Raw genomic sequence first — 23621 nt, 5'->3', positions numbered from 1 at the left:
TTCATCCAAATTAAGTGGTTAAATTACCTTTTTTTGATAGTTAAGTAAGGGGAAAGCTATCTTTATGTTGTAGATCTACTTTTTTCTCCCTCCAACAACGTGCACATGCACTTTTTATGGCCTAGCTAGATCTATGTATGTTTGTGGTGTTGCATATGTTTGTGGTGTTGCATATATGTTTGTGTTTGCAGGTACCGGTATTTGAAATTCGATAGTTGCCAATATTTTGTCGGTGTTGATTCATTTCCATTTCGGCGAGAATTTTGGCACTATGCATTCTTTTTGGTCCTATTTTTAGGCAAAGTCATGCCAATTTTTTTCTTGGTTCTCAAATATTAATTTGCTCTACCCCGCAGGCGACCATGGTCCGCACGATGACCGAAGGCATCATGAATAGGTTTCTGAGCTCCACGAAGGCTGAGATGCTTCAAAAGAACGAGACAGAGATAAGATGTCTATGTCGAAGATGCAAGCTGAGGAGCCTTATGGACCCGGATTCCGTACAGGTGCGGGACCACCTGCTCTTGCGTGGTTTCATGGATGGCTATCGGTGGCAAGGTGATGAAGATGATTATGAACTCGTCCATGGGGGCCGGGCAAGAAATGAGGAAGGGCAGCAAGACAACCACAGCGAGGGCGAGCGAGAAGATGAAGAATCTCCAGGACATGATCACGAAGTAGATGCAGTACACAGTCATCATGTAGAAGATGCCGGACATGATGATGAGGAAGATGCCGGAGCAGATGAAGGGTATGATCATGAAGATGAAGATGCCGGAGCACACGACGATGGACCATCAATGGGCTGGGTGCAGGACCCTCATATTCAAGAGCTGCTTCTTAAGCAGACGGATAACTCAAGAGCTGCCACCCGAGAGAAAGCCAAGCTGGATCAACTGGAGATAGACGCGGTTACTCCATTGTATGAAGGATGCAGGCCCGGGGATACCCGCCTGAAAGTAACGCTCATGGCTCTGGAGATGAAGGTAAAACACAAAATGACCAACGCATGCTTCGACGAGAACATGTCATTCTGGCACGAACATCTTCCCAAGGGGAACAAGTGCCTGGCCAGTTTCGAGGAGGCGAAGAAAATCGTGTGTCCTTTGGATTTACCGCACGTGAAATACCATGTTGTGCATCAACAATTGCATCATTTATCGGGACGAGCATGCGGAGTCTACCATATGTTCGGTGTGCGGTGTCACTCGATACAAGAAGAGGAAGAAAGCTCCTTGAAAAGTGGTGTGGTACTTTCCAATCACTCCTCGTCTGCAGTGGTATTTCATGGAACCTAAGGTAGCAAAGCTCCTGAGTTGGCATGCGGATAGGGAGGAGAAGAAGCGAGAAGATGACGCAAATGATCTGGAGATTAATAAAAAAGACAAGATGCTGAGTCACCCTAAGGATGGGAGCCAGTGGCAAGCGTTGAACTTCGAACACCCCGAATTTGGGAAGGATCCAAGGAATATCGGCATGGTAACTAAGCCTCTCGTCTGATGACTTCATCTCCTTGCCTTTGACTGGGCATCCCTGACGCCCTACATGTTTTCGCAGGGCGCCGCCGACATTCCATGCACTCTCCTGCACTTCGTGGGCGGCGAGTTGATTGATGTCGCCAAGGGCAGAATCGTTCAACCGGGCAACCCCATGTTCCACGGTAATCCGATGCCACCCACCGTGTATAAGGTTGAACTGGTTCGGGTGCTGCCAGGCTGCAACGAGTTGTTACCTCCGATTCGACCCGTTGGGGCCGACGAAGATGATGTGATGACCCTCAGCGCCTGCGTAAGCTGGCCCCTGCTTTGGCCGAAGAACCAGATTCGTTTGGGGGCGGGGGACACCACCCCACAGACAACACCACCAATCGTGTCGGCGACAAGCCATGCCAAGACCGCCGCAACGCTACCGGACATGCCGGACATCCCTATGGCACAGGATCCGAACATGCATATGGCACTGGATCCGGACGACGACGACAACAACGATGGTACATTTACCAATGTCGATAAGTACTTTGCCGAACATGGGTACGGTGACGAATTCTGCGGGCCTCCTTCTCAAGAACCCAACCCTGAAAAAGACGACCGCGATCTAGCTGGTACCGCGGAGAAACCCAATTGCAACAGGCTTCGTCTGGCGTTCAGTTCTCAGAAGACGCCTCCAGCTGCCGCCTTCACTGAGCCTCAGATAGCCGAGGTGTGAAATATTATCAGCCCCACACTCAAGAAGGCGGTCTCTGAGAAGAACTCGATCCCATTACAACAGATGAAGAAGAAGGGACGGAAACGAAAGAATAACAAGAGCGGTGTGAGCCACCCGGCACTGAGTACGATCCGTGCTCAGGACGGGCCACCTTCACCTAAGGATATCTCGAGGAGGGTGCATGTGGCGGGTAGGGCGATGCTACTGACTAATCTCCTCAATGCTGCAACCGGTGCTATGCGGAGTTGATACGTCTCCAACGTATCTATAATTTTTGATTGCTCCATGCTACTTTATCTACTGTTTTGGACTATATTGGGCTTTATTTTCCACTTTTACATTATTTTTGGGATTAACCTATTAACCGGAGGCCCAGCGCAGAATTGCTGTTTTTTTGCCTATTTCTGTGTTTCGAAGAAACAGAATATGAAACGGAGTCCAAACGGAATGAAACCTTCGGGAACGTGATTTTCTCACCAAACGTGATCCAGGAGACTTGGACCCTGCTCCAAGGAACAAAAGAGGCGGTCACGAGGGTGGGGGGCGCCCTCCCTAGGGCGCGCCCCCTACCTCGTGCGTCCCCTGTTGCTCCACCGACGTACTCCTTCCTCCTATATATACCTACGTACCCCCAAACGATCAGAACAGGAGCCAAAAACCTAATTCCACCGCCGCAACCTTCTGTATCCACGAGATCCCATCTTGGGGCATGTTCCGGAGCTCCGTCGGAGGGGGCATCCACCACGGAGGGCTTCTACATCAACACCATAGCCCCTGCGATGAAGTGTGAGTAGTTTACTTCAGACCTTCGGGTCCATAGCTAGTAGCTAGATGGCTTCTTCTCTCTTTTTGGATCTCAATACAATGTTCTCCCCCTCTCTGGTGGAGATCTATTCGATGTAATCTTGTTTTTGTGGTGTGTTTGTTGAGACCGATGAATTGTGGGTTTATGATCCAGCTTATCTATGAATAATATTTGAATCTTCTCTGAATTCTTTTATGTATGATTGAGTTATCTTTGTAAGTCTCTTCGAATTATCCTTTTGGTTTGGCCAACTAGATTGGTAGTTCTTGCAATGGGAGAAGTGCTTAGCTTTGGGTTCAATCTTGCGGTGTCCTTTCCCAGTGACGGAAGGGGCAGCAAGGCACGTATTGTATTGTTGCCATCGAGGATAACAAGATGTTTTTTTATCATATTGCATGAATTTATCCCTCTACATCATGTCATATTGCTTAAGGCGTTACTCTGTTTTTAACTTAATACTCTAGATGCATGCTGGATAGCGGTCGATGAGTGGAGTAATAGTAGTAGATGCATAATCGTTTCGATCTACTTGTCTCGGATGTGATGCCTATATACATGATCATACCTAGATATCCTCATAACTATGCTCAATTCTGTCAATTGCTCAACAGTAATTTGTTCACCCACCGTAGAATATCTATGCTCTTGAGAGAAGCCACTAGTGAACCCTATGGCCCCCGGGTCTATTCTCATCATATCAATCTCCATTACTTTATTACTTGCTTTGTTTTTACTTTGCCTTGTACTTTTCACTTTGCATCTATATACCAAAAATACCAAAAATATTATTTATCATCTCTATCAGATCTCACTCTCGTAAGTGACCGTGAAGGGATTGACAACCCCTAATCGCGTTGGTTGCGAGGAGCTATCGTTTTGTGTACGTACGAGGTACTTGTGCGTGGTCTCCTACTGGATTGATACCTTGGTTCTCAAAAACTGAGGGAAATACTTACGCTACTTTGCTGCATCATCCTCTCCTCTTCGGGGAAATCCAACGCAGTGCTCAAGAGGTAGCAAGAAGAATTTCTGGCGTCGTTGCCAGGGAGGCTCACGCAAGAGCAAGTCAACCATACCAAGTACCCATCACAATCCCTATCTCTCGCATTACATTATTTGCCATTTGCCTCTCATTTTCCTCTCCCCCACTTCACCCTTGCCGTTTTATTCGCCATCTCTTTCCCAATCCCCTTCTCTCTTTTCCCGTTGCCTTTCTATTTGCTTGTGTGTTGGATTACTTGTTGTCATGGCACAAGATAATACCAAATTGTGTGACTTCTCGAATACCAATAATAATGATTTCCTTAGCACTCTGATTGCTCCTCTTAATTATGATGAGTCTTGTGAAATCAATACCGCTTTGTTGAATCTTGTTATGAAAGATCAATTCACCGACCTTCCTAGTGAAGATGCCGCTACTCATCTAAACAATTTTGTTGATTTGTGTGATATGCAAAAGAAGAAAGATACAGATAACAATATTGTCAAATTGAAGTTATTTCCGTTTTCACTTAGAGATCATGCTAAAGTTTGGTTTTCGTCTTTGCCTAAAAATAGTATTGATTCTTGGAACAAGTGCAAAGATGCTTTTATCTCTAAGTATTTTCCTCCCGCTAAGATAATCACTCTTAGGAACGATATTATGAATTTTAAACAACTTGATCATGAGCATGTTGCCCAATCTTGGGAAATAATGAAATTGATGCTTCGCAATTGCCCTACTCATGGTTTGAATTTATGGATGATCATACAAAATTTTTATGCCGGATTGAATTTTGCTTCTAGAAATCTTTTAGATTCGGCCGCGGGAGGCACGTTTATGGAAATTATGTTAGGAGATGCTACAAAATTGCTTGATAATATTATGGCTAATTATTCTCAATGGCACACCGAAAGATCTTCTAGTAAAAAAGTGCATGCTATAGAAGAAATCAATCTTTTGAGTGAAAAGATGGATGAACTTATGAAGATGTTTTATACTAAAAATACTTCTCTTGATCCCAATGATATGCCTTTGTCTAATTTGATTGAGAATAATAATGAATCTATGGATGTGAATTTTGTTGGTAGGAATAGTTTTGGAAACAACACGTATAGAGGGAATTTTAATCCTAGGCCTTAACCTAGTAATCCTTCTAATAATTATGGAAATTCCTACAACAACTCTTATGGAAATTTTAATAATATGCCCTCTGAACTTGAGAGTAGTGCTAAAGAGTTTATGAATTCGCAAAAGAATTTTAATGCTTTGCATGAAGAGAAATTGCTTAAAGTTGATGATTTGGCTAGGAACGTTGATAGAATTTCTCTTGAAATTGATTATTTAAAGCTTAGATCTATTCCTCCTAAGCATGATATCAATGAGTCTCTCAAAGCCATGAGAATTTCCATTGATGAGTGCAAAGAAAGAACCGCTAGGATGCGTGCTTCCAAAGATGCCTTTATTAAAGCGTGTTCCTCCAATTCTTATGAAAATCAAGATGAAGATCTAAAAGTTATTGATGTGTCCCCCATTAAATCCTTGTTTTGCAATATGAATCTTGATGAAACTGAAGATGATCTTCCTTTACGTAGAAGGTGTTTTAAGAATTCGGAGTTTCTAGATCTTGATGATGAAATTGATAAGTGTGGGGTTGAAAGAAATAAAAACCTAGATGTTGCTAAACCCACTATTTTGGATCTCAAGGAATTTAATTATGAAAATTGCTCTTTAATTGGTTGTATTTCCTTGTTGCAATCCGTGCTAGATTCTCCTCATGCTTATAGTCAAAATAAGGCCTTTACCGAACACATTGTTGATGCCTTGATGCAATCTTATGAAGAAAAACTTGAGTTAAAAGTTTCTATCCCTAGAAAACTCTATGATGAGTGGGAACCTACTATTAAAACTAAAATTAAATATTATGAGTTTCATGCTTTGTGTGATTTGGGTGCTAGTGTCTCTACTATTCCCAAAACTTTCTGTGATTTGCTAGATTTCCGTGACTTTGATGATTGCTCTCTAAACTTGCATCTTGCGGATTCCACTATTAAAAAGCCTATGGGAAGAATTAATGATATTCTTATTGTTGCAAATAGGAATTATGTGCCCATAGATTTTATCGTTCTTGATATAGATTGCAATCCTTCATGTCCTATTATTCTTGGTAGACCTTTCCTTAGAACGATTGGTTGGTAGACCTTTCCTTAGAAGGATTGGTGCAATTATTGATATGAAGGAAGGGAATATTAGATTCCAATTTCCCTTAAAGAAGGGCATGGAACACTTCCCTAGAAAGAAAATAAAATTACCATATGAATCTATCATGAGAGCCACTTCTGGATTGCCTACCAAAGATGGCAATACCTAGATCTATCCTTGCTTTTATGCCAAGCTAGGGGCGTTAAATGATAGCGCTTGTTGAAAGGCAACCCTATTTTATTTTGTGTTTTTTGTTTTTGCTTCTGTTTAGGAATAAATAATCCATCTAGCCTCTGTTTGGATGTGGTTTTATGTTTTAATTAGTGTTTGTGCCAAGTAGATCCTATAGGATAACTTACGATAATAGTTGATTTGATTCTGCTGAAAAACAGAAACTTTGCACGCACGAATATAATTTTGTTAAATCACAGGAACGTGATTTTGCGTTGATTCTTTTTTATTCTAATCAACAAACAAATTTTCCAGGACTTCCTATTTTGGTAGAATTTTTAGAGTTCCAGAAGTTTGCGTTAGTTACAGATTTCTACAGACTGTTCTGTTTTTGACAGATTCTGTTTTGCGTGTGTTGTTTGCTTATTTTGATGAATCTATGGCTAGTAAAATAGTTTATAATCCATAGAGAAGTTGGAATAGAGTAGGTTTAACACCAATATAAATAAATAATGAGTTCATTACAGTACTTTGAAGTAGTATTTTGTTTTCTTTCTCTAACGGAGCTCATGAGATTTCTGTTGAGTTTCGTGTTGTGAAGTTTTCAAGTTTTGGGTGAATTCTTTCGATGGATTATGAAACAAGGAGTGGCAAGAGCCTACGCTTGGGTATGCCCATGGCACCCCCAAGATAATCCAAGGACACCAAAAAGTCAAAGCTTGGGGATGCCCCGGAAGGCATCCCCTCTTTCGTCTACTTCCATCGGTAATTTACTTGGAGCTATATTTTTATTCACCACATGATATGTGTTTTGCTTGGAGCGTCTTGTATTATTTGCGTCTTTGCTTGTTAGTTTACCACAATCATCATTGCTGTACACACCTTTTTGAGAGAGCCATACATGAACTGGAATTTGCTAGAATACTCTATGTGCTTCACTTATATCTTTTGAGCTTGGTAGTTTTGCTCATAGTGCTTCACTTATATCTTTTGAGCGTGATAATTTTTGCTCTAGCGCTTCACTTAAATCTTTTAGAGCATGGTGGTGGATTTGTTTTAACAAAACTATTGATCTCTCATGCTTCACTTAGATTATTTTGAGAGTCGTTAATAGCATGGTAATTTGCTTAATATTAATATACTTGGTATTCAAGATATGTGAGACTTTCTTTTGAGTGTGTTGAATACTAAGATAAGTTTGATGCTTGATAATTGTTTTGAGATTTGGAGGTGATAATATCAAAGTCGTGCTAGTTGAGTAATTATGAATTCAAAGAATTCTTGTGTTGAAGTTTGCAAGTCCCGTAGCATGCACGTATGGTTAAAGTTGTGTAACAAATTTGAAACATGAAGTGTACCTGGCTTGTGCATCCTTATGAGTGGCGGTCGGGGACGAGTGATGGTCTTTTCCTACCAATCAATCCCCCTAGGAGCATGCGCGTAGTACTTGATTTTTGATGACTTCTAAATTTTTGCAATAAGTACATGAGTTCTTTTGACTAATGTTGAGTCCATGGATTATACACACGTTTACCTTTCCGCCTTTGCTAGCCTCTTCGGTACCGTGCATTGCCCTTTCTCACCTTGAGAGTTGGTGCAAACTTCGCCGGTGCATCCAAACCCCGTGATACGATACGCTCTATCACACATAAACCTCCTTATATCTTCCTCAAAACAGCCACCATACCTACCTATCATGGCATTTCCATAGCCATTCTGAGATATATTGCCATGCAACTTCCATCATCATATTCATGACATACATTACTTTTGTCATATTGCCATTGCATGATCATGTAGTTGACACCGTATTTGTGGCAAAGCCACCATGCATTATTTTTCATACATGTAACTCTTGATTCATTGCACCATCCCGGTACACCGCCGGAGGCATTCATATAGAGTCATATCTTGTTCTAAGTTTTGAGTTGTAATCCTTATGTTGTAATCAATAGAAGTGTGATGATCATCATTATTAGAGCATTGCCCAAAAAAAGAGAGAAAGGCCAAAAGAAAAAAAAAGAAAGGCCCAAAAAAAGGGCAATGCTACTATCTCTGTTTCCACACTTGTGCTTCAAAGTAGCACCTTGTTCTTCATGTAGTGAGTCTCATAAGTTGCCTTTTTATACTAGTGGGAATTTTTCATTATCGAACTTGGCTTGTATATTCCTATGATGGGCTTCCTCAAATGCCCTAGGTCTTCATGAGCAAGCGAGTTGGATGCACACCCACTAGTTTTCTTTTGTTGAGCATTCATAGCTCTAGTGCATCCGTTGCATGGTAATCCCTACTCCTCATGTTGACATCAATTGATGGGCATCTCCATAGCCTGTTGTTTATCCTCATCAATGTGAGACTTTCTCCTTTTTTATCTTCTCCACACAATCCCCATCATCATATTCTGTTCCACCCATAGTGCTATATCCATGGCTCATGCTCATGTATAGCGTGAATATTGAAAAAGTTTGAGATTATTTAAGTATGAAACAATTGCTTCGCTTGTCATCGGGGGTATAGAAGTTGGGAACATCTTTGTATGACGAAAATGAAGCATAGCCTAACCATATGATTTTGTAGGGATGAACTTTCTTTTGCCATGCTATTTTGAGAAGACATGATTGCTTTGATTAGTATGCTTGAAGTATTGTTATTTTTATGTCAATATGAACTTTTGTCTTGAATCTTTCTGTTCTGAATATTCATATCACAATTAAGAAGATTTACATTGAAATTATGCCAAAGTATCACTCCGCATCAAAAATTCTTTTTTTATCATTTACCTACTCGAGGACGAGTAGGAATTAAGCTTGGGGATGCCTGATACGTCTCCAACGTATCTATAATTTTTTATTGCTCCATGCTACTTTATCTACTATTTTGGACTATATTGGGCTTTATTTTCCACTTTTATATTATTTTTGGGACTAACTATTAACCGGAGGCCCAGCCCAGAATTGTTGTTTTTTGCCTATTTCAGTGTTTCGAAGAAACAGAATATCAAACAGAGTCCAAACGGAATGAAACCTTCGGGAACGTGATTTTCTCACTGAACATGATCCAGGAGACTTGGACCCTGCTCCAAGGAACAAAAGAGGGCGCGCCCCCTGCCTCGTGGGCCCCCTGTTGCTCCACCGACGTACTCCTTCCTCCTATACATACCTACGTACCCCCAAAGGATCAGAACAGTAGCGAAAAATCTAATTCCACCGCCGCAGCCTTCTCTATCCAGGAGATCCCATCTTGGGGCCTGTTCCGGAGCTCCACCGGAGGGGGCATCCACCACGGAGGGCTTCTACATCAACACCATAGCCCCTCTGATGAAGTGTGAGTAGTTTACTTCAGACCTTCCGGTCCATAGCTAGTAGCTAGATGGCTTCTTCTCTCTTTTTGGATCTCAATACAATGTTCTCCCCCTCTCTCGTGGAGATCTATTCGATGTAATCTTCTTTTTGCCGTGTGTTTGTTGAGACCGTTGAATTGTGGGTTTATGATCCAGCTTATCTATGAATAATATTTGAATCTTCTCTGAATTCTTTTATGTATGATTGAGTTATCTTTGCAAGTCTCTTCGAATTATCCTTTTGGTTTGGCCAACTAGATTGGTAGTTCTTGCAATGGGAGAAGTGCTTAGCTTTGGGTTCAATCTTGCTGTGTCCTTTCCCAGTGACAGAAGGGGCAGCAAGGCACGTATTGTATTGTTGCCATCGAGGATACCAAGATGTTTTTTTATCATATTGCATGAATTTATCCCTCTACATCATGTCATCTTGCTTAAGGCGTTACTCTGTTTTTAACTTAATACTCTAGATGCATGCTGGATAGCGGTCGATGAGTGGAGTAATAGTAGTAGATGCAGAATCGTTTTGATCTACTTGTCTTGGACGTAATGCCTATATACATGATCATACCTAGATATACTCATAACTATGCTCAATTCTATCAATTGCTCAACAGTAATTTGTTCACCCACCGTAGAATATATATGCTCTTGAGAGAAGCCACTAGTGAAACCTATGGCCCACGGGTCTATTCACATCATATCAATCTCCATTACTTTACTACTTGCTTTTTTTTACTTTGCTTTTTACTTTTCACTTTGCATCTGTATACCAAAAATACCAAAAATATTATTTATCATCTCTATCATATCTCACTCTCGCAAGTGACCGTGAAGGGATTGACAACCCCTAATCGCGTTGGTTGCAAGGAGCTATCGTTTTGTGTAGGTACGCGGGACTTGTGCGTGGTATCCTACTGGATTGATACCTTGGTTCTGAAAAACTGGGGGAAATACTTACGCTACTTTGCTGCATCATCCTCTCCTCTTCGGGGAAATCCAATGCAGTGCTCAAGAGGTAGCAGGAGTCTGCATGACAGTGTTCTTTCTTTGGAGAAGCGGCGTCTCTCCCAGAATGATGTGGCATACCCGGTTTTAGTGGCCAAGGTGCCAGAGGGCAAGGACTTTGTGGATAGCGCCATTGGGGGTACGATCATCCTGCGGTTTGATGACATCTTCGCTATGTTTAACCTTCATCCGCTGTACTACACCTTTGTTCGGCTGTTTTCGCTGAGTATGGAGACGCGGATCATTAGAGATAAGACCCCGGACATCGGGATAGTCGACCCCTTCTACATGTGTGCAAAGATCTTGGGCAGCGCTGGGGATCGGCAAGTCGCGAGTTCACACCTCGAAGGCGTCATTCTGGCAAACCCAGATAAGGATAACTTCCTCGTGCCTTACTTTCCCGAGTAAGTCATCCCCTCACCGCCCCGTAACATATGATTTCTTAGATTTCGATCATTCTTTTTTTTCTAACATTCCGTGTTTTGTGCAGTGACACACATTGCACACTCATCCTTTTAAGCCCGAAATATTCCATGGCCACGTATTTCGACCCGGACCATGAGTCGAAGATAGACTACACAAATATCAAGAAAGTCCTTGATGATGCTCTCCCCAGCTACGCCAGATCTGGAGGCACCTTCAAGAGGCCAGTTTGTAGGTATGGCAAGCACGTGTTCGCCCACAATACGACGTTCCCCTGCGTCAAGCAGCCGCCTGGCGGTCAGAAGGATGCCTACTACGCCCTCCATCACATGCGGGCGACCGTACGAGACCATAATCACCTTCTGCTACCAAATAATCTCAAAGATTGGGCCACACGCTTGTCGGCAATCTAGGACGTGGACATCAGACAAGAATTCTTTCGCATCAAGATGTACTTCGTACCTCGGGGCAGTTCTACTTCAGATCTCAACCGTCCAACAGTGAGATAGAAATAACGCTACAAATGTAGGCTGACAACGCCCGCGATTTCATGACCATCACGAAAGACGGCGGCTTCATCCATGCTCCGGTCCCATGAGTCGAGTCGAAAGTAGTGATGCTATGTAGTTCTGAATTGTCGATTGGCTCATGTTGTTATATTAAACTTTAATGAACTTGTATGTCTCTTTGGTTTGGATAGTCATTGAACTTATATGTAATCGATGCTATTTATTAGTAGGACCATGAATTGTGCTATTAATGTGTTGCTTTTCTCTTCCGATCCTTTTGTTGCATACTTATATATTGCTTATGTATTGTCTGTGAATTGTTACTAACGTTATGTTTGGCTAGTGCATAGAGATGCCGTCGTATGTCATGTACAAGGGTAAGGTTCCCGGAGTCTACGACGACTGGGAGGAGTGTCGGAGATAGGTTCACCGTTTCAGCAGTAACAGTTACAAAGGGTACACCACTAGGGTGGAGGCAAAAGTTAGATACGCGCGCTATCTAGAAGGAGAGAGGAGGGAGCGTTGGAGGAACCGGATGAAGACCAGTTTCATCGCGATTATGCTCATCGTGATGACCGCAACTCTCTTCTATGTGATGGTAGTTTAGATGATCAATATCGACTTGTAATGTGAAGACAAACTCGCTACTTGCGGTTTTGAGACTTGTAATGTTCTAACTTTGTTTGGTATTTTAAATTCGGAGACTAATATGATGAATTGTATTCGGAGACTAATCTTATATTGTATTCGATAAATCTGTTGTTTATATGTTGTGCTCTCTATATTATGTGCAGTACTATGTTTTGTAACCTGTGCAAATATCAGAAAAGAAAAAATAATAATCCCTAATATTCATACTAATGGCGCACCACTCAGCACAGTAATGGCGCACTGCAGAAAGGACACTAATGGCGCATCATCCCCTAGTGCGCCATTAGTAAGCCAAAGCACATGGCTAAATATGGCCCCCTGGGAGGCATACTAATGGCGCACCATGGGCTATACTAATGGCGCACTGCCTGGTGCGCCATTAGTATACCAAATACTAATGGCGCACCTGTGGTGCGCCATTAGTAAAATATTCTAATGGCATGGTGCTAGTGGCGCACCTGTAGTGCGCCGTTAGTAGGCAAAACAGGTGCGCCACTAGCAGGCCTTCTCCAAGTAGTGTGAGTTGCAGGTTACGTATGATACCATGTCATCTGGTTGCGTTCACCGGAGTCCCCGACCCAACATGGATCACCGGCCGAACATGGCTCTCCAATCCCATGTACGGTTTCTTCGGCCCAATCTATGCCCCAACCATCGGTGGCTATCTTGGATAATTCTGTTTGTGTGATTGGAAATTATTCTCAATAGATTATGGATGCTGACCGGCCGGACTCTCCTAGTGTTTCTGCTAGGTTTAATGATATTTTTGATGATATTGTGTTCAACGTTAGGAAGTGCCAGAACTGCTTATCTATGTTTCATCATACTAGCCCGTGCACCAAGCAGGTCCGTTGCCGTCGATGCTTTAGATTGGGCCACAGGGCCAAAGGATGCTCTGACTCTGCGTCTTCTCCGGCTTACAAGTGGGTCCCACGGGTAAATCCTGATTCTCCGGGACGGTCAGCGGAGATATACTCGCCCAGCGCCTCGGTTTCCCCCTCACATAACCCTCTGGGGTCTTTGCCCAGTCCCATCACGCTTGCCACCCCATCGCTTCCGCCATTGCCCGCCGAGCCACCACCCACCACGCCACCACCACCTACCTCGACACCACCGCCCAGCTTAGCTCCACCATTATCCACCGCGGCTCTTACACCTCCATCAGCTCCTTCACCGCATCCAGCAATGGCCACCTTCGCCCTCGACCCCACGCCTTTCGTCCCGCCGGGTTTCGAGATCATAGACGCTGGTTCGCGGCGACTTCTGTCGGTGTCAAAACCGGCGGATCTCGGGTAGGGGGTCCCGATCTGTGCGTCTAAGGCTAATGGTAACAGGAGGCAAGGGACACGATGTTTTACCCAGGTTCGAGCCCTCTCGATGGAGGTAAAACCCTACTTCCTTCTTGATTGATCTTGATGATATGAATATTACAAGAGTTAATCTACCACGAGATCGTAGAGGCTAAACCCTAGAAGCTAGCCTATGATGATTATGGTTGTTCGGAGGGGGCTAGGGTTTACACAGAGTCGGTTACAAAGAAGGAAATCTAATATTCGGAGCGCCAAGCTTGTCTTCCACGCAAAGGAGAGTCCCATCCGAACACGTGACAAAGTCTTGAGTCTTGTATCTTCACGGTCCAACAGTCCGGCCAAAGTGTATAGTCCGGCTGTCCGGCTACCCCCTAATCCAGGACTCCCTTAGTAGCCCCTGAACCAGGCTTCAATGACGATGAGTCCGGCGCGTAGGTTGTCTTCGGCATTGCAAGGCGGGTTCCATCTCCGAATACTCCAACGCAGATCAAGGATTGTGTCCATCTTTGCGAGATAATTTCCGCACACCACCGTAGAGAGCATAACACTTCACAAATCTGATCTGCTGACAATTTTTTTTGTACGGTGTGCCCTTATGTCGTGGCCTGACCCAACACGAACCGGTTTTTCTTGGCTTGCCTCGATATGCGTTACGAGGCGGTTTTATTGGCACACATTGCCAAAGCAGAGATCATGTTCCCCTTATCGCGGGATCCTCCATCAATACGGGCGCGTACAACCCCACGACGCCTGTTGGCATGACTTCATGTTTTTAGGTAAGTCCTAAGCGGTCATGCTGAGGATGCTTGATATTCACCCCCTTTATAGAGGGACCGAGGCCTATCCCTCTTTTCTACCACGCTTGCGCCTTTTCGCATCTCGAGTCCCAACACTCGAAGCCCAAGCTTAAGCACTTTGGATCTTCAATCATGTCCGGATCCAACCTTAAAGGCTGGTGGATGGACATTGCAAAGCTCAGGGAGGTCAGATATTTGACCGCTGACATCAAGCACAAGCTTCCTGCTCTAGGGCAGGTCATCCCTACTCCCGAGCCCAACGAGAGCGTCGTATTTGTTTCTCACTTCCTCCGCGGCTTAGGCTTCACCCTTGATCCCTTTGTGAGAGGGCTCATGTTCTATTACGGGCTAGATTTTCAAGATCTAGCTTCGGGCGCCATCCTCCACATCTCGTCATTAATCGTCGTGTGCGAAGCCTTTCTCCGCGTTACCCCACACTTCGGCTTATGGCTCAAGACCTTCAATGTGAAGCCAAAGATGATTGAGGGGCGACACGCGGAGTGTGGAGGTGCTGCCATAAGCAGGAACACTGATGCCCCATGGCCAGAGGGCATCTTCTCGGAGGTGTCCGACCTATGGCAACGGAGGTGGTTTTACGTCATGGCTCCTAGAGGCACAAACTGGGTGGCTTCCCCCGACTTCCGTTCGGGCCCTCCACCTCAACTGGCGTCATGGGCCAATGTGGGACTGGATTGGGGGCCGGCTAATGATGTACCAACATTGCAGAGCCGCATTCGGGAGCTTCTTGAGAGGGACATTAGCCTTGTCAGCGTAATTCAGGTAATGCTAGTCCGACGGATCTTGTCGTGCAAACTCCGGCCTCTCCAGATGTGGGAATTCAATCCGGAAGGTCCGCAGAATATTCTGCACTTCTTCGGCATGACGCTCGAAGGGATGTGTAAGTTATTCTTTGGACCACAAGTAAAGTGTTCGGATACCACCGAGGATGCGGGCCTGAGCTGCAACCGCTGAGATACCCGAGTAAGTAACCCAGAAACCAAACATTTCATTTATATTTATCATAACATTATTTTGAAAACCATCCGCGGCTAGGAATGGCTCAGCAAGGCGGAGAGAATCAGGTATCCGGCACCACTTCCCGAAGCTCGCCTAGTCCTGCCATAGCCAAGATGCTTAGTCGTGTGCTAAGTCAAGTGCCCTCGGGGAAAGACGAAGGGAAAAATAGAGAAGCAGAACTTCACACAGTGCACATCCAAACCGGGGGAATTAGTACCTCCACAAAGGAGGATAGTCGGGGAGGGGAATCTAAGGTCTCCTCCCCTCGCGGGAAGAAAAAGGCCGCCTCCGAAGACTTGGAGATGGAGGTGCCGAAACAAGGGAAGAAAACTTCACCAGGGGCCCCTGCCCCGAAGGGCGTCCTCACCGCACCATGCCCACAAACGGGCCAGCCCTCAGCCGAGCTATAAGTTAATCGCAAATACAAAGCTACTGCACCCTCCTCCGAGAACGATAACCAGGATCCCTCTTTTGCAGTCCGGCTAGCAGCTCTTCTCGACAGAGCTCGTCTTCGGGGGATCTCCTTCCGGAGATGATGGAGAGTGAAACCCCACCAGCCTCTTCGCCTCATGGGGCGGGCGACCCCGTGGTGTCGTCACAGAGGAGTCCAAATTTGCCGAGGCCAGAAGCTAGTACTTTGGCCGCCCTAAGCCCGGAGCGTTCGGCTCCCACGGGGGGTGATAAGAAGGGTCCGGCAGAGTTCGGCGACCGGCCGGATACGCTGACAGGCCTTCTGGAGCAAGCTGCTCTCTCGGAGGATCACCGTTCATTGATGAGCATGGTGCTTGACAAGATTTCATCCGCCACAAGCGGGTTGAATGAAGCTTTTACGAGCCTGCTCAGAGGCTTTGAGGTATGTAATGAAATACGTAATTTTTTGATTGTGGCGCACGCGCTAGGTGTGCTCCATATCGATAGTAGCCCCTGAGACTCTGGTTGCCAGCCCTAGGCGGCAAACGGAGGATCACATTGTTGAGTAATGATCGCACTGTATTTCTGCGCAGGTGGCTAAGGATCCGGCAGCCAACCGGTCCGTTGAAGTCGCCGAACTAAGGAGGCATATTGGAGTTGTGGATGCGGATATGACACTTGTGAACGAGCGGCTTAACGAGTCACAAAGTATGTGCTCTGCTTTCCTTATTTCTTATAGGAAATATTAAGAGGAGTATAATGTTAATGTAATATGCTTGGGCTGTAGGCGGAGCTGCTGCCGTGGAGGCCCTAAGGGCGGAACTTGCCCTGGCCAAGGAACAAGCCCGGGCTAGCAGTGCGGCTGCCCTAAAGGAGGCCGAAGAGTTGAGAGCCGAACAGGCTGCTCATCGCCAAAGTGAAGATAAAATAGCCGAAATGGCTGTGGAGCTGAAAAATGCCGCCAACCGGTATGCGCTCCTTGAAAAAGAGAATCACACTAATTCGACTGACCTGAAGAAGGCCCTTGATGCGGCCAAGGAGACGCGTTCCGAAATTAGGGATGCACGGGAGGAGCTTCGACAGGCCGGAGAAATCACGGCTAGAAACCCCTATTTGTTGCGGATGAAGTTCTTAGATCCCAAGTACGCTCCTCTGGATCGATGCTGGAGTCCTGCAGACGCGTATGCGGATCTAGCGAAGAGTACGGCTGATGTGGCCAAGTTTTTCGAGGATCAAAAAGATAATGAAGTGGAAAAGCTATTCTGGTTGCAATTCAGTGCTCCAACGCGCCCTTTGCCATTGAGTGAGAGGATGGCCGCTATGGCTGAGCTCCATAGGTTGTCCGATCTTGCAATGAGGTCTGTAATAGACCATCTATGGCCGAAGGGGCCGAAGCCGGACAATTATTTTGGTTTAGTGCAACAATTCCTTGGTGCCATGTCGTGAATCGATGCCATGAAAAGGTCGGCGTACATAGAGGGTGCACGGATGGCTCTTGCCCGCGTTAACGCATATTGGACAGATATGGAGGCCACCATCATTGCGACCCAGAATCCGGCGGGAAGCCAGGATCCGGCCGAGCACTACTTGGAGCAGGTAACAGAAGGTGCTCGTTTAATAGAGGCTCAGCGCTCAAAGAATGTCATGTTCGAGTGACAAATCGTTTCATTGTAAAAACAATGTTATTTTAATTATGGAGGCTATGTTTATACTTTTTGCCCGAAAGTGTTATTGTGCCTCCTGTGCGGCCGTTTGATGTATGTATGTAATCTGAAAGTTAGCAGTAGTTGGCTTCAGCCCCCACGCATACAATGCGGGGGTGTCCACGATAATATGCGTAAGCATACTTTATCCAACGTCTTGGTCCATTAAGGAGGTGATCGCACGTCGAACTGGGCAACCGGACTATATAGATTTAACACTTTCACTTAGCCATAGGAGTTTGACGGTGGGGCTACTATATAGCCCCTGGTACCTTTGCGTTCATCCGAATACGGGCGCGTGTGTACATGACCGGGGAGTGGTCCTTCGTTAATGCGGAGGAATCCTAAAGATTCCGATGAGTCCTCGAGTGGTTGACCAGTCTCTCACTATATCATGACAGTCAGTTTTCGGCTTTCTCTACTGAGGTGCTCATCTGGAATAACCAGGGCACAGTCGCAGTAGTTCTCCTTTGGCCGCCTTAGCCGATAAGAACGGAACATAAGGCGGCAAACCCAGGAGCCGGGCAAACCCAACATTTGACCAAAGACATGATTTGGAGCTAATGCATATAAGGCCAAACTCGCGATGCCGAACACTCCCTAAGGTATTCGGACTTTATAATATATACTGGGCTGAGTAACGCCCTTTATTATGAACCCTGTTTTTTCAGGTACGTGCATTAGTCTGTCATGGTGAAATGCCAATAACGACAGTATCCCCTAGTACCCATGGGATGTGTAAGCAGCAAGAGACAATAAAGAAGGTTTACATAGGGGCTTAATCTAAAGAGAAACCTTTGAGCGGGGCCCTGCTGCACATCTGCGCCTTTGTCTCCGCTGTGCCGTGTCCTGGGAGGGTATCGCATGAATGGTGTCTGTAAAAATAAAAACTCATGTAGAAGAGTATGACGTGAGCGTGCGAAGAGTTGGCTGTCATCAATGGATAGTAGAAGTGTAAGGCATTGTCCTGTTAATAAGGTCAAGCCAAAAGTTGGGCTTTATTAAATATCTGTAGACCCTGGTGTCCTCTATGGGATTACATGTATAGCGCCCAACTCCGGTTTATCTGGGCTGCTGGACTCGTCCAACCGTGTCCGTGGTCTTAACGACCGATCATGCATTCTGATATTAGAGGCCGCTTAGAGTCCGGCTGCTAGAGCCGTCGCATACTCTTCCGCGTGTAAGGAATGCTCTGTATTTCCGTTGATAGTGATGACACCACGTGGACCGGGCATCTTGAGTTTAAGGTAAGCATAGTGCGGTACTGCATTGAAGCGGGCGAAGGCCGTTCTCCCGAGCAATGCATGATAACCACTTTGGAGGGGGGCGATGATGAAGAGTAGTCCTTCGCTTCTGGAGTTGCCTGGGAAACCGAATGTCACCTCTAGCACGAGGGAGCCCCTGCAACGGGCTTCAACACCTGGTATCACCCCTTCAAAGGTGGTGTTACTGTGGCTGATTCTGGATGGGTCTATCCCCATCCTGCGGACAATGTCCTGGTATATTAGATTGAGACTACTGCCGCTGTCCATGAGGACACGAGTGAGATGGTATCCGTCGATTATTGGGTCGAGCACCAAGGCAGCTGATCCGCCGTGCCGCATACTAGTCGGGTAGTCCCTGTGATCGAAGGTGATTGGGCAGGCCGATCAGTGGTTAAGTTTGGGGGTGACGAGCTCTACAGCGTATGCGTCTCTGAGCGCGCGTTCGCGCCCTCTCTTGGGAATGTGAACTTCGTGGATCATGTTTACTCTTTTTACCTCTGGTGGGAATTTTTTCTGTCCCCCAGTGTTCGGCTGGCGAGGCTCATCCTCGTCTTCACTTGGTGTTTCCCTTCCCTTGTGTTCGGCGTTTAACTTGCCGGCCTGCTTAAAGACCCAGCATTCTCTGTGAGTGTGGTTCACAGGTTTTTCGGGGGTGCCATGAATTTGGCACAGTCTGTCCAGGGCTTTGTTCAGGCTGGACAGTCCGTCTTTGCTGCCTTTAAATGGCTTCTTTTGTTGACAGGGTCGAAAGCCCTTGAATCCGGCGTTGACCATTGTGTTGTCCGGACTTTCTTCCTTGTTTCGACGTTTGTTTTTGTTGCGCTGTGGCTTCCCGTTGCCATCCATGATTTTGGATGTGCCTGGGTTGCTGGTGCCTCTACAGCCCAACCAGCTGTCTTCACCCGCGCAAAAGCGGGTCATAAGGCTTGTTAAGGCTGCTATTGTCCTCAGTTTTTCTTGGCCGAGGTGTCTGGCGAGCTACTCATCCCGGATACTGTGCTTGAAGGCCGCTAGGGCTTCGGCATCTGGACAATCGACAATTTGATTCTTCTTAGTGAGGAATATATTCCAAAGCTTGCGGGCGGACTCCCCGGGCTGTTGGATTATGTGACTTAAATCATCAGCGTCCGGAGGTCGGACATAGGTTCCTTGAAAATTGGCCCTGAAAGCGTCCTCAAGTTCCTCCCAACTTCCGATTGAGTTTTCGGGGAGGCTTTTTAGCCAGTGCCGTGCTGGTCCCTTCAACTTGAGGGGAAGGTATTTGATGGCGTGGAGGTCGTCTCCACGAGCCATGTGGATATGAAGGATAAAGTCCTCAATCCAGACCCCGGGGTCTCTCGTTCCGTCACATGCCTCTATGTTCACGGGTTTGAAGCCCTGTGGAAATTCGTGGTCCAGTACCTCTTCGGTGAAGCACAGAGGGTGAGCGGCCCCGCTGTATCTGGACATGTTGTGGCGTTCTATTGACTGTTGTTGTGTCCGGTGATGATTTCGAACTGGTACTCGATCAGTCCGATCATTTTGGTGACCATAATCCTGCACCGGAGCATGTCCTCTAGATCCATAGATGGACCTGGTCGCGTCGGCCTTTTTATCCAGGAGCTCACGTAAATCATGTGCGGCATCAGTGGCTGCTCTATTGTGGTTACGAAGTGGTTGGTCTGGCCTACTGGCCGTATTATTCTTCGGTGGAACGGCCTCATCATCGAATTCCGGCAGCAGCTTGCGCTTTGGATAGCTCTTTGTGTGGCGATCGTCGCCGTATTTTTCTTTGGTGTCTAGCACTTTATTCCATCTGTGATTGAGCGTTTCCTGTGCGGCCTTAAGCCTTTGCTTTTGCTTCTTTAGACTTCTCGCAGTGGCCATAAGCCTTCTGTGGAGGTTATCTCGTTCCAAACGTGTTTCCGGGATGATGAATGCATCGTCGTCCGGACTGTGCTCCTTGGGTGGGTTGATGAGTTCGGCCCTCGGGATCACTATGATCGGGCGTCTGCTCCGGGATATGTTCGGCGTGACCTGGCTCATCCCGCTCCATTGATGGGTCCATATGGTCATTGTTGCCTTTGGAGTTGTCTGGGTGTCGATCCTTCTAGCACTGTTATTGTTGTTTTTGTTGTGGCTGGACTTAGAGCGGCGTCTGCGCCCTTGTTTTGGCTTTTGTCCGGGGGTTTTGTCCTCAGCTTTGTCGCCATCGTCCTCATTAGGCGTGCCCACCATGTATATATCATATGATGAGGTGGCGGTCTAGCGCCCTGTGGGCGGTGGTTCGGAATCGTCCCCTGCGCCAACGTCCGTACCATTGGTGTCATCGGAGTCGAAGTCAAGCACGTCTGTTACTTCGTCTACAGTGGCTATGAAGTGGGTGGTGGGTGGGGGACGAATTTCATCGTTGCCTTCTTCCCCCTCAATCCGGACATAGTTCGGCCAAGTGTCTCCTGACAAAGAGAGAGACCTTAGTGAATTCAGCATGTCGCCGAGGGGCGAGTGCTGGAAGATATCTGCAGCGGTGAATTCCATTACCAGAGCCCAACCAGAATCGGCAGGCTTGGGGGCGCGCGGTCTGGTACCTACAGCCGGACACAAGTCCGGGGGTCCGGAGACATAGGCTTCCTTGGGGGTGAAGCCGGTGCTCGGCTCTACCGCCGATGAGTGCGTGGCCTCTGGGGCGGGGTCCATCCACCCGTCCTCAGACGACGCGATATGCCCAGGATTTAGGTCCGGAGCTCCCGCAGGTGCGATATCCCGAGTATTGTCTGACAGCAGGTCTAAGCCGTGCTCGTCGTGACTGTTCGGCGCTCCTGGCATAGGCCCGAAGCCGTCGAAGATATAGTCTCCGCGGATATCGGCCGTGTAGTTCAAGTTTCCGAACCCGACCTGATGGCCAGGTGCGTAGCTGTCGATCTGCTCCAGATGGCCAAGCGAATTGGCCTACAGTGCGAAGCCGTCGAACACGAAGCTCTGTCCGAGGAGAAAAGTCTCACCCTGGACCGCGTTGTTGTTGATTAAAGGAGCCATCGAGCCTTGCAGTGATAGCACAGAGGAACTCTCAATGAAAGCACCAATGTCGGTGTCAAAACCGGCGGATCTCAGGTAGGGGGTCCCGATCTATGCGTCTAAGGCTAATGGTAACAGGAGGCAAGGGACACGATGTTTTACCCAAGTTCAGGCCCTCTCGATGGAGGTAAAACCCTACATCCTGCTTGATTGATCTTGATGATATGAGTATTACAAGAGTTGATCTACCACGAGATCGTAGAGGCTAAACCCTAGAAGCTAGCCTATGATGATTATGATTGTCCCTCTATGGACCAAACCCTCCGGTTTATATAGACACCGGAGGGGGCTAGGGTTTACAGAGAGTCGGTTACAAAGAAGGAAATCTAATATCCGGATCACCAAGCTTGTCTTCCACGCAAAGGACAGTCCCATCCGGACACGGGACGAAGTCTTGAGTCTTGTATCTTCACGGTCCAATAGTCCGGGCAAAGTGTATAGTCCCGCTGTCCGGATACCCCCTAATCCAGGACTCCCTCAACTTCCGCGCACCTTCTACTCTCAAGCAATGGCTCCTGATCCTCAGCATGAAGAATACACCATTGCCATCATCGAGCCTGCTCCCCTGCCTGAAGAAGTTCCCATCTTCAGAAATATGGTCAGTGATTTTGTTATCAACAATCTTGGCCGCACGGTTCTTAATGCTCAGCCTTGGATTCAAGGAGTTGGACTCTTGCGTTTCCGTAGTCCGGTTGCTAGGCAAGCTCTTGTAGATCATCCTCTGTTCGAACTTGACAATGATAGATTTTTTTGATTTGTGCCACATGATGAGGGTATTAATTACAGAGCTATTCAGGGTTTTCATCGGGGATGGGTTATGATTGTTGGTATACTCCTGGATTATAGGCGCACGCAGTATATTGCAGATGCAATCATCACTTTTGGCCGTTTCCATCACTAGCACCTGGATGATCCTCGGTTTGTTCGTACTTTGGCGTACGTTTCTTTCTGGCAACTACCTTAGTGCCGCGTGATGTGGTCTATCGAGAGTTTGCTGACTTTGGGGGTTCACGCATATCTTGGTTGCTTCGATATACATATTCTCTGCAGACTTTGCTGATATCTTGCCACCTAATGAGGATCCGATGCCCTTCGATGGCAACCCTCACCCACTCCCTGGGAATCTGCAATTTCATAACCATAACTGGGTTATGCTGGAATTTCCTAAAATTGGCTGGGATGAACTACCACCACTGGCTCACGATCATGAACCACATCACTAGGAGGCTCCACATGATGATCTGCATGTGCAATAGGAGCTTGTGGATGAAAATCATGTTGAGGCGAACCAGTCGCAAGAATCAATCATTCTGCAAGTTTCGGATGATTCTGTTAATGCTCAACCAGTTGATGATATGGTGACCTTGCAGCAACCAGCGGCCCCTATGCAGCGTCCTCTTCATATTGGGCAAGTTCTCGGTGTATTTGGTCCTGTTCTGCCACCTGTTATGCAATGGCAGCGCACTTTCCAGAAGTTCTTGCCGGCTATTTTCACTGCTGAAATCCCAAAGTTTGTGTTCAAGACTGATTTTGGGTCTCTACTGCTAACTAAGAGCTCATGGGATATTTGTTACAATGGAGCAGATATCAGCTTCTCTCTGCAGCCTCCGCCAGAATCCTCTTACAGCCTTCCATGCCAGGCTTCTCCAGTTAGGAGACCAGTTGCAAGGGCTCTTTGCTTTGATGATCTCTCTGAACCTGTCACCAAGTCCTTTGAGTTCTCTGCTGTCACTGAGGTGACCACCAAGCGTGGCCGGAAACCAAGATCTGCTAA

This window comes from Triticum aestivum, chromosome 2B (assembly GCF_018294505.1).
Source record: "Triticum aestivum cultivar Chinese Spring chromosome 2B, IWGSC CS RefSeq v2.1, whole genome shotgun sequence".
Classification (NCBI taxonomy): domain Eukaryota; kingdom Viridiplantae; phylum Streptophyta; class Magnoliopsida; order Poales; family Poaceae; genus Triticum; species Triticum aestivum.
This window is presented reverse-complemented; position numbering follows the sequence as displayed.